The 12718-nt window shown below is 41.2% G+C and overlaps 1 protein-coding gene and 1 non-coding gene across 2 annotated transcripts in view; both read left to right on the top strand.

Annotated features, from left to right (window-relative positions):
- LOC126474688 (facilitated trehalose transporter Tret1-like) overlaps positions 1–12718 on the top strand; it is a 158628-nt gene that overhangs the window by 25371 nt on the left and 120539 nt on the right. The gene's annotated exons all lie outside the window — the stretch shown is intronic.
- On the top strand, positions 5315–5388 carry Trnat-ugu (transfer RNA threonine (anticodon UGU)). Its single transcript has one exon. It is a non-coding gene; the product is annotated as a tRNA-Thr (tRNA).

The following is a 12718-nucleotide window of genomic DNA, read 5'->3' as shown; positions in this document are numbered from 1 at the left end:
TATCACCTTTACTGTTTAATTGTATTCTAGAAAAATTTGTAAGGATCTGGAATTTGGAGCTAAAAAGTCACAAAACTGAACCAATAACGTAGGGAAGGAAAACAAATGTAATTAAGGTAAACTGCTTGGCTTTTGAGAATGATTTTGCAATACTTTCAGAAAACCTGACAGAGGCAATTATTCGAATAAATCTTCTGGAAAATATAGCAAACAGGTCTGGTCTCAAAATTTCAGCAGAAAACAAACATCATGATAAATATAAAAAATGCGCCAAAACTCATAGAAACACAAATAGGTAAAAAAGAGTGAGTAAATAAATTTAAATATCTTGGAGAAACTATATAACAGAATGGACTAGAAAAATCTGCAATAGATGTAAGGAGCAACAAAATGGAAAGAGCATATGGTTCAACCAAAAATATTTACAACAAGAAATGTGTATCTAGAAAAAGAAAACTAAAACACTGCACCACAGTGGTACAACCAGGACGATATACGGATCTGAATGCCTAACGATGAACTATAAGATGGACAAACTAGAGGTCCTGGAAAGAAGGATTTTTAGAAAAATAATGTGTGCAATAAAAACTGCAGATGGTTGGAAAATAAGAAGTAATGAGGAGATCTCCAAAAATGTAGAGAAAATGTCCGAAGTAATGGCCAAACGAAGATAAACCTTTTTCGGACACCCCTACAGAATGGATGGAAATAGACTAACAAAACAAATATTCTTGTATTTCTGGAAGAAAAAGTCGGCAGCAGCATGTATTACAGAAGTATGGAAATATCTAGAGAGAAACAACATCAAAGAATCAGAAATAGCAGAAAGAAACCGTTTTAAAAATAGAGTACTTAGTTTGCAAGGCTTTCAAAGCAGAAGAAATAAAAAAATTGGGAACAACATCGACAGAAGAAGAGTTTCATGGGGAGAAAATAAGGGAATACCGGAAAAATAGGAAACAACAAAGGAAGAAGAGGAACTGAAGTTGTTAACGTGATTCTAGTTGGTCAATACGATTGTAAAAAAATAGTGAAGAGCCTATCCAAGTTTTCATTCAGCAAGCAACAACTTCGACACAAATATGACTGCAACCAACAAGGCAAGACACATTAGTATTAATTGTGTTTAGAAATGTATCAGGATGATAAAATCAACCCCATAGTTTGACAAAGTTTTGCAGTTTTGTTAAAAATATTTGTTAGAATCGTTGTCCCAAAGTAATATACCGATCCAAAGTTCACTGTCCATTTTGATAGACGTAAATTTTGTGTCAATCTATACTGTCAAAAGGTAGTAATTAATTTAGGTGTTACAACAATCTTTCAGTGTCATATAAAATTAATTTCCAAGAATAATAATCGTAGTTTACTTTGATTTTTAAGAGATAATACGAGTGGTCGCTTTGATATGTCATTGTACAGTTAAATTTTATGAGCTTTCCTACCTTTAAATTTGCCTTAGCAGATTATTAATTTTACATAATTATTCAAAGTACAGATGGCAGCCATTAAGTCATGTCAGAATGCGTTAGTAGCCCTCCATCTCGTTTCCAAGTAAAATTGTAGCCGCAAAAGTTATTAACGTAAATTTTCTTCTGGAAAATTCAATGACATATAATGAAAGAAAGTATTGAAATTGTTCCTTCAGAGCTGGCGATCAAAACTATCTTTGTAGGTCCAGTTTATCTTTCATTGTATCTGTCATAAGGTAATGCTACATAGCTGTAAGCTGTTTGCTACGGGAGTGTGGATAAGACCAAATCCAAAAAGGCCTTATAAAGTGTTGTGCGTGCAGGGTGATGTACCAATGCTGAAAGTCGAACCCCATTTTCCGTATCTCATTTTGCAGCGAACTCTAAATCGTAAATAGATGCCTTGCTAATAATAGTATTCTGCGAGGTAAAAATTTTTTTAGAGTTTGTTTTTAATGTTAGTCAACACAGTGCGATGTTGTGCAGTTTTAATGAAAATGCTCTACACGGATAAACTAAAAGCTGTATTTTCCTGAGAAGCGTCATGTAGGTAGCGTGGGAGGAACGAAAGTTTTTTTGTGTTATAGACCCGGCTGGTAGTGGTACACGCGCGTGGTGTTGTAAAACCGACCAGCAAACGGATTCAGTCTTCGTAGGGCAGCCAACGCCGTATTTTCACTTCTGGAGAGATACGAAAATTATTCAGCACATTATTAATTTCATTTTAATCAATATTTCGTGGGTATTGTTACGTTCGTAGTTAGAAAGCATTACTTTCCCTGCTATGTAACATTAGAAAACGATTCGATTACACACGATTCGGACATTTAAAAGAGTAAGTCGAATCAGTCACACATGGGATCGGAGGGGTTCGGTTACACTGATCGTTTTCACTAAGGTGGTTGAAAATTTTCTCCCTAGCACCATTGGTTTCAGTGGCATATGGATCTCGTCGCTTTTTATTCTACCTGCTTTCGATTGCCGTGAAAAACTTTCATGTATTTGATATGGTACTTGGCATCTGTTGCAACCAAGTAAAGAAGTGGTCCAATGCGACATATTATTGAGCGTCCCAGCCTATTGTTTTGTCTCTTACCAAGGTTCAGAGTCTTGCACCCCCAGCTTAAATACACGATATACTAGGTTCAATCGATTATCTGGAAGCTTGTCCTATTGAGCCAGACATTCTGGCGTAATAGCCAAACCACACATAAAAGTTGGCTTTGAAATCAAAATCCGGTTGAACAGATCGAGTTTCTTTTCAGTTGCCACCAGCCGCAACCTCTTAGGCTCTGCAGCATTTAATTTTTTATTAATGTACTTTTTAGACTTCATTCCCAAACTTCAACCACAGTTTTGCACTTCAGAAGACAGCTAACCACCCCTTCCTTTTCTTTCTTGCTTCAAGAAAATTCTCCAAGCCCACTTTGAGGCTAAGTGGTGATTCTTTTCTCTCGTCACCCAGTATAACATCACACAGCACACTTCTCACTTTAAATCATTATGTACGTTTAGTTTATGCATTTAAGCTGAATTTACCGACCGCAAATACGTTCAAACCCAACATTCAAGGGCGAAATCGTAACCAACTGCTTGCGCAGGAGACGAGCATAAGAAACACCTTCCCCCTATCACTATCCATATATCACTGAGTTTCGTAGCTTCTTCTTTTTGGTTGAAATTATTACTATGCTTATATATTTCGATTGCTTCTCTGTATAGGCGTGGATAATAGTTTGTCACAGTAGACAAGGCTTTGGTGCCGGAAAACTTCACTTCATGATTTCCTGACTGAAGTGCATGCTCTGCTACAGCTAATTTTCCTGTTTTCCCTAGTCGGGAAAAACGTTTATGTTCTTTCAGTCTTGTATTCACTCTTCTCTTGGTAGCTCGTCTTGTATTTACTTTTCTTTTGGTATTTCCAATGTAGACCTTTCCACAAGTACACGGAATATTATCTACTCCACTTGTTGACAGAGGAGGGAGGGGGGGGGGGGGTCTGTCCTTCACGGATCAGAGTGCTTGACCTATATTCTTAGTTGGTCTTAAGTAGTTCTAATATCATGTTTCTGTAGAATCTTGCCGTCCTGATTAGCTACTTTTTTGATACAAGGGAGAGAAGCCGTGTTCTTCCATCACCGACTTTTTGTAATTGTCCTTTTTCCTATTGTTATTCAGTTGAAGAATCTTATTTACTTCAATGCCGGAATAGCCATTCTTATCCAAAGCGTGCTTCAGATATTTTAATTCGACATCCAGATGTTTTGGCATACAAATTCTTTTTACTCTGTCAACGAGACTTTTAAGGCACCTCTCTCTTGACAGACGACAGTCAGTAGATAAGTCTTATCTCCGGCAAAGATTGTCTCTGCTGATCACTTGTAAACTCGAGCAGGCCTACTTCGCAGAATATTTATGTCTCTCTCTGACGTCCAACTCGTTGTTGGCAGGACACAACGTCGCCGGGACTACATCTGAAGACGTCCAGCGCAGCTCTGGACGAAACGTTGGGAGTCGAAAGGTTTTTTCGACCACGGCCATACAACTCGGAAGACTCATCAGCAGCTTTGATCGAGATCATTCCTGTGAGAATGAACTTATTATTATTGGAGTTACGAGATGTCTGGATGAGTTCGATATTCCTCACGTGCACTATTGGCTAGTGACGAACTGTCGATCTATAATATATTCTTATTATATTATGATCGAATAGGAGGCAAAGGAAGACTTAAAAATTCACTACAAACAGATTTCTCAACGCGTCATGTAAAGGGCAAAAAAACCATACACCATGCACAAAAATTAAAAATTCCAACGAGAATGCCAGGGCAATTCGGAGCATTTCTGGACAAGAAACGAATAAGCTTGACGAGGCAAATGATATTCAACTCCCAGACGACAGTAATAGCGAGACAGACGACATGAAATTCAAGTCACTGGTTACTAAACTCGAGGGAAGGCTAACAGCAGCTGAAAACACAGGGACAAAAAAAAAAGATCTATTAGATTTAGTTAGAAAGGAATTGTGTGTTCAGCTTTCAGGCGTCAGTTTCACCGTATCATCTCTTAAAGAGTTCAGAAAATCCTTAGCTTGTTAAAAAAACAGCGGCTCCCCTGGCTATTATTATACCTCAGTCAGAGTAGTAAAATCTTGCTGTTACTTTGTAGCACCACCCTTGAATTATGTGTCTAACCAGTCGACGAGTCAAGGTATATTTCCTGAAAGACTGAAGCGTAGACTAATAACACACTGTAATGCCGGATGACAAAACACTTGAGACATTCGCGTCGGCACTGTAGTGGGTCCTAGCAAGAACACTTAACCTGGACACGATCAGTATCCACAGGAATGACATATGTATTTGTTACTGTAGCTGAAAACTCTAATTTCTTACTTGTTACGACGCGCGCTGTTGACTCTGAAGTAAGATGGTGCTGTCATCGTAAGTGATGATTGCTGAGCGGGATGAGAGGCGCTGGAGTCTAAGTAATTTTCCGGCAGCGTGTCTTCGCCTACGTCTCTCATTCGTCGCTGCGTGTGGCAGCGACTGTCCTCACTTGATACTTATATGGATATGGTGTCTGCTCTTCCGGACATGTCCGAAAGAACAGACACCATATCCCTATAAGTATCTGGCAATACCGGCCATGACCTTCTTCTTCTGTGCGGATGCACACATATTACCCGAACTCTCACGGGACTTGATAAGAATGTCTTCCACGAGTAAAGAGTGTGCTGAGTAGGGACACTACGAATGTAGTATGTGGACATATAAAGTGAGAATGTTGGTCTCGCGGGAGGCGTGCGCGAGATAGTCCCTGCAGTCGCACTACCCTCTGCACCCTCGGTGGCTCAGTTGGATAGAGCGTCTGCCATGTAAGCAGGAGATCCCGGGTTCGAGTCCCGGTCGGGGAACACATATTCACCTGTCCCCGTTGATATATATCAACGCCCGTCAGCAGCTGAAGGTTTTAATATAATTCTAATTTCGTCCTCACTTGAGGTTCCGTCTTGAGATGCCGACTTTAATATGGGTCATCGTTCTTCAGACGACGTCACACATACATTACAAAAATAGATATAAACAACTTAGCTGCAATTACAGCTCTGTGCCCCTTCTTTCCGTGTGCTGAAAAATGTTTAATAAGTTAGTTTACAACAGAATATTGAACCATCTTTGTGAATACACCTTTAAGAACGTCTAATTTCGGCTTTCGTGAAAATTTCTCTTCTGCGAAAGTAATATATGACCTCACGAATTCAGTTTTGGTGGAATGCAGTTTTATATTCTGGTGTAATAGTCCATAACTAGTTGGCAGTAGAGATCAGAAAGGAAATTGAAAATCCCAGATATTCAAAACCTAAGTGAAAGAATACCTCATTGGCCACTTCTCCTCCATTTATAATAGTATTTAGATGTAAATTACTCATAACTCTAATATCTTTATTATGCAGATGTTACACTTTGTCAGTATATAGACAGTTGATGGTGGCCTAAAGTTACATAAATGCTTTCTTTGAAACATTAGAACCTGAGCGGTACAGAAAGAAGGACCCGTAGCTTCTTTCAGAGTAAGTGTTTTTTCCTAATATTAATGCGTAAAGTAATCTGGATGTATTTTCTATAATTATCAGCGAACATAGGTTAGCGGTAATCATAATTTTTTTTGGTATACTTTACAGAAATATCTAGCAGTAGTTACGGCTGCCTGCTAATGTGTAACTCGACTCGTTGCTTATCCCTAAAAAGTTCTCCTTCGTGGCAGGAGTTAGGAAATACGATGTCTGAATGAATGAAAGTAACTGAGCTATTTTCACTAGTGAACAGTCGGCTGCGAATGGTCTAAAGATAAATCTTTGGAACCGCACCAGATCACAGAACAAAGGCGCAGTTGTCGTGTGTTGGCATAGTCAGATAGTCTAATGTGAAGATACGTTTTACCTACGTTCTGATCTTATTAGCACCATGTTCAAGTGCATTACAACATATAGGTCGACACGGTTGATTCGGAGATATTTTATAGCATGCTCATTTTTAAATTTGAAATTGTTAAGTATTGTAAGAAAGAGATGAATTGAAAGAGCAGTAAGTGTTGCTATAGATGTAACTGTTTTATGTGTAACTGGTCCGACAACAGGGTATTTTTCGTTCTGTACTGTGGGACCAATTTTTCCGCTCATACCTGTGACTACTACCAAGAATAAAGCGAAGGCAACAGCTTCATCGTCGATAAAGATGGGAAGATGTGATCTACAACAGCGAGACGACAAGTAAAACAGGTACGTGAGACAGCCTGTGGAAGGCAGCTATAGTCTGATCTGAAAAGTTTGACCTTCATCCGCAGACTACTGAAATTTTTTGTGTGTTTCATTTTGTAATTTTTAAGACAAGAACCATTTAGTTTTCCTGTAAGTCGTTCCGGACCAGAATCGAAAATCGTGAAATTACTGAAACACGTTGTTCTAATTAATTTTACTTTTGAAAACTGATATTATCAGGAAAGGAGACATCGGTGTTTACGTAATTTATTACAATTAAACAAATTTTTATGTAGAAAGTTAGTGCCTAGACTCTAACTTTCATTGGAGAATTAAAACAAGATGACTAGTTGAAACTTCTTAATTTATTTGATTCTGAAACTGCTGAGTGAGATTGAATGCAAGTGAACCAGCTTTCTCTTTACTTATTCTTATCATTTCAACAATGATCTACAGAATTTGTTCTGACAAACACAACTCAGACTTTAAACTTATATGGATATGGTGTCTGTTCTTCCGGACATGTCCGTAAGAACAAACACCATATCCATATAAGTATATAGTTCTGGCAGTACCGACCATGACCTTCTTCTTCTGTGCAGATACACACATATTCCCCGAACTCTTACGGGACTTGGTAAGAATGTCTTCCACGGCCGGCCGGGGTGGCCGAGCGGTTCTAGGCGCTACAGTCTGGAACCGCGCGACCGCTGCGGTCGCAGGTTCGAATACTGCCTCGGGCATGGATGTGTGTGTGTGAAATCTTATGGGACTTAACTGCTAAGGTCATCAGTCCCTGAGCTTACACATTACTTAACCTAAATTATCCTAAGGACAAACACACACACCCATACCTGAGGACAGACTCGAACCTCCGCCGGGACCAGCCGCGGGCATGAATGTGTGTGATATCCTTAGGTTAGTTAGGTTTAAGTAGTTCTAAGTTCTAGGGGACTGATGACCTCAGAAGTTGAGTCCCATAGTGCTCAGAGCCATTTTTGTCTTCCACGAGTAATGAGTGTGTTGGGGTGGGACACTACGAATGTAGTGTGTGGACATACAAGGTGAGAATGTGGGTCTTGCGGGAAGCGTGCGCGAGATAGTCCCTGCAGTCGCACTATCCTCTGTGCCCTCAGTGGTTCAGACGGATAGAGCGTCTGCCATGTAAGTAGGAGATCCCGGGTTCGAGTCCCAGTCGTGGCACACATTTTCACCTGTCCCCGTTGATATACATCAACGCCCGTCGGCAGCTGAAGGTATTAATATATAATTCCAATTTCAACTCAAACTTCTCCTATTTATGAATTACCCACAATATTCAGGGATAACGCGATCTGACTGCTTTAAAATTGAATCAAATGAATGGCCCTATAAGAAGAAATCCTGACAATAACCTACACATTTCATGAGTCATTTACATCACGAAAATCTTCATTGCCCGAACTACAGCAATGCCGCAGGCACCAATACTGCCAGCTAAATAAAAGATTTTAGCTACTGAGGGCTCTAACTATTGACAGGCATGTGGTTAGGAAAGGAAAGATTTCGTTGCTGAACAAACAATGTATTTACCTTAAGAATGTGACAACCAATTCATAAATTATATTGTCGTGCATGACATACAGTTCCAAAAATTATATAATCATGAATAATATTCAATCTCCAAGTCGGACAGTCCAGATCGTGAGCTTTCGTTAACACTTAAAACCTCTAACCTCTATCAATGCTAACTACTCACTTCCAACCTCCATCACTGCTGGCTGTTCACCTCCAACTACTAGTCCGACCAGCCACAGAGAGTCTCTTACAGAGCGCCACAGAGATTTAATACAGAGCACTACATAACGCTACCAACATACAAACACATAAACAGCCTACTTACATAGTTTTGGACGTGTATAACAGTCATCTTAAGATCGTACAAATCGTGAATGCACTGAATAGTATCAATTGTGTACATCATGCAAAAACATATTTTATTAAAGAAACGACCATACTAAGATAATACTGATGTTAAAAGCATCGTTATGGGTACCCGGCCAGGTGCGAGTAGAATTCGCCCACTGAGACCTCCGTACAAAAGTAATTATACACTACTGGCCATTAAAATTGCTACACCAAGAAGAAATGCAGATGATAAACGGATATTCATTGGACAAATATATTATACCAGAACTGACATGTGATTACATTTTCACGCAGTTGGGTGCATAGATCCTGAGAAATCAGTACCCATAACAACCTCCTCTGGCCGTAATAACGGCCTTCAATACGCCCGGACATTGCGTCAAACAGAGCTTGGATGGCGTGTACAGGTGCAGCTGCCCATGCAGCTTCAACACGATACCACAGTTCATCAAGAGTAGTGACTGGCGTATTGTGACGAGCCAGTTGCTCGGCCACCATTGACCAGACGTTTTCAGTTGGTGAGAGATCTGGTGAATATGCTGGCCAGGACAGCAGTCGAACATTTGCTGTATCAAGAAAGATGCGTACAGGACCTGCAACATGCGGTCGTGCATTATCCTGCTGAAATGTAGGGTTTCGCAGGGATAGAATAAAGGGTAGAGCCACGGGTTGAAATACATCTGAAATATAACGTCCACTGTTCAAAGTGCCGCCAATGGGAATAAGAGGTGACTGAGATGTGTAATCAATGGTACCCCACACCATCACGCCGGGTGATACGCCAATATAGCGGTGACGAATACACGTTTCCAATGTGCGTTCACCGCGATGTCGCCAAACACGGATGCGACCATCATGATGCTGTAAACAGAACTTGGATTCATCCGAAAAAATTACGTTTTGTCATTCGTGCACCCAGGTTCGTCGTTGAGTACACCATCGCAGGCGCTCCTGTTTGTGATTCAGCGTCAAGGGTAACCGCAGCCATGGTCCCCGAGCTGATAGTCCATGCTGTCACAAACGTCGTCGAACTGTTCGTGCAGATGGTTGTTGTCTTGCAAACGTCCCCATCTGTTGACTCCAATGTTTCAAATTTCCTTCGACTTTGTTCCTCTGGATTTAGTGACTTTTGACCATACTTTTGTGATTTTTGTCTGTATATTTTCGATACTTCTATTACTCAAAACTGAGTTGTATACACTACTGAAATTTGGGGAATGTAGGAATGTTTTATTGGCAGTCTGTCTTGCATTGAACTGAAGGCTGCTTGCCTTTTACTCATGCTGCTTGCCTTTGATCATATAAATCATTATCAATATAAACCTCTGTCGTAGTTACTTCGCATATGTCCGTACCTTGATATTAAACATATAACGCGTTAATCCTGTAGCTAAAGATGACTAAGCTTTTACTTTCAGTGAAACTATAGCTTTAAATTTTTTCCATTTGAAATTGTAACCAAGCCTTGGGAAGTTTCTGACATGTTATCAGCATAAGAGCTCATATAACTGGTATTTTCTTTGCACAAATATCGAATCGAAGAAGGAATATGGGTGAATGAGACATCTCTAATTTACTTACGTTATACTGATGATACGTAACTGTTTGCATCGAATGCAGATGAGCTGCACTAACAATTGGACGTATATAATGGACAAATCTTTAATGTAGATCTGAAAATCCCTTATAGTGGGGCTAAAATAATAATTAGAGAAAAATCTAGTGAAGAAGATGTAGTTAAAAAGTAACGGAGGTGGAAGGAACATGTAGGCAGGCTACTGGATTGTAGATTAGTGGACTTCAAAAGTTAAGGAGACGAAGATGTCGACCTAAAGGAAGATGGGCACGTGTTATTGGAAAATATGGAGGAACATACAGAATGCACTTAGGAGAATGCGTATCAGCTTCAGAAACTAAGATATAAGTGTCATCCTACACTAAGATCATTCGGGCTTCCTGCAGACGCAGTTCTGCTGCAGTATATATAAGAAGGTGTGAGTCAAACGGTGCTGCAAATGGAAACATGCTTCTTCTTTTGCTTCTGCCTTTTTCCTGCAGTTACGCAGGGTCGGCACGGTTAGTTTAAGGGGTGGCCAAATGCCCTTCCTGCTGCCACCCCAGACCGCCCCCCCCCCCCACCCCCGGACGTAATTTGTTTAGTCTGCGACTAGGGTAATCCACGGAATAGTGGGAATGTGTTGAGATGTCTGCGAGCCGTGTAACTGAGGCGGTACGTGGGGACCAGCCCGATATTCACCTAGGGGGATGTGGGAAACCGCCTAGAAACCACATCCAAGCTGGCCAGCACACCGGCCGTCGTCGTTAATTCGCCGGGAGGATTCGGTCCGGGGCCGGCGAGCCTACCCGAGTCCAGGAGGCAGCGCATTAGCGCTCTCGGCTAACCTGGCGGGTCATGCAAATGGAAACGTACTCCAAAGGTGAAATATGTGGGACAATATGTTTCTTGTAGGCAAAGCGTCTAAATTGTACACGGGTTCAACATGAAATCCTGGCGGTGTCTGGACCAAATTGAACGTCTTAGCCAACCATAACGGAATGGTGCCAACAATTTCACCACTGCCGCACAGACGTGTGTGATGCCTATCGGAAAATCCGACCTTGCACCACGCGATTTCCATCTTTTCGGCAGCTGAAAAAAAAACTTCTGGGAAAGACATTTTCCAACGGCGAGAACCACGTAAAGGTTCCCGAACAACACCGTGACCAATGAGCATATTTCTATCGTCAAGGAATTGAATATGTTGAAAAATAGTGTTATATATGTGTGTCACTGTGAAGTGTAGTGCAGCATTCAATAAAATTTACTTTGGCTACCATAAAACTGTGTAAGTTACTTTTTGAAGCCCCTCGTGCGATGAAGCAAGGAAACATTTTGTCAATTACTGATGACGGCCGGCCGGAGTGGCCGTGCGGTTCTAGGCGCTACAGTCTGGACCCGAGCGACCGCTACGGTCGCAGGTTCGAATCCTGCCTCGGGCATGGATGTGTGTGACGTCCTTAGGTCAGTTAGGTTTAATTAGTTCTAAGTTCTAGGCGACTGATGACCTCAGAAGTGAAGTCGCATAGTGCTCAGAACCATTTGAACCAATTACTGATGACGATGACGTAACCAAATTTCGTGATGGATGACTGGATTGCCGGTCGGAGTGGCCGAGCGGTTCTAGGCGCTACAGTCTGGAACCCCGCGACCGCTACTGTCGCAGGTTCGAATCCTGCCACGGGCATGGATGTGTGTGATGTCCTTAGGTTAGTTAGGTTTAAGTAGTTCTAAGTTCTAGGGGACTGATGATCACTGCAGTTAAGTCCCATAGTGCTCAGAGCCATCTCAACCATTTTTTTGATGACTGGATTGTCTACGACAACGTGTGGCAACGAAAATAAGTAATTTATTTGTGGTAGTACGTTACCACGATTTCTGACAGCGATCCGATTGTTACACATGTAATATTGGCCATACTACGGCCACGAAAGCGCACAGTATCTGCCTGTCAATAAATCTCGTACAGTACGCCCCCGGTGGCCTAGTGGCAAAAAAAAAAAAAAAAAAAAAAGTGGTCAGCGCGACAGAATGTCAATCTTAAGGGCCCGGGTTCGATTCCCAGCTGGGTCGAAGATTTTTTCCTCTCAGGGACTGGGTGTTGCGTTGTGCTAACCATCATCATTTCATCCCCATCGACGCGCAAGTCGCTGAAGTGGCGTCAAATCGAAAGACTTGCACGCGGCACACGGTCTACCCGGCGGGAGGCCCTAGTCACACGACATTATTATTAATCTTGTACAGTAATGAAACGCGTACTCTTTCTGGTTACTTTGGATATGACGTATTCGACGTTATTAATGAAGAGCGCAGACGTAGATTGCTATTATAATCTGTCGTGAAGCCGTGATATTCACTTTTCTTTAGTCCAGTATCTTATACTCAAACTGTGTTCTTTGTTCTGTGAGTCTACAGTGCGCAGATATCTGGGGTATGCAAAAGCGTTCCTTTCTGCAGGCGTCTTTTTACTGTCTTCAGTTTATATCATAAGTAACGCTGATTTTTCTTGATCGGTACCTA

Source organism: Schistocerca serialis, chromosome 4 (genome assembly GCF_023864345.2).
Source record: "Schistocerca serialis cubense isolate TAMUIC-IGC-003099 chromosome 4, iqSchSeri2.2, whole genome shotgun sequence".
Lineage (NCBI taxonomy): Eukaryota > Metazoa > Arthropoda > Insecta > Orthoptera > Acrididae > Schistocerca > Schistocerca serialis.
Note: the sequence above shows the minus strand (reverse complement) of the source record. Positions and strands in the feature narration are given on the sequence as shown.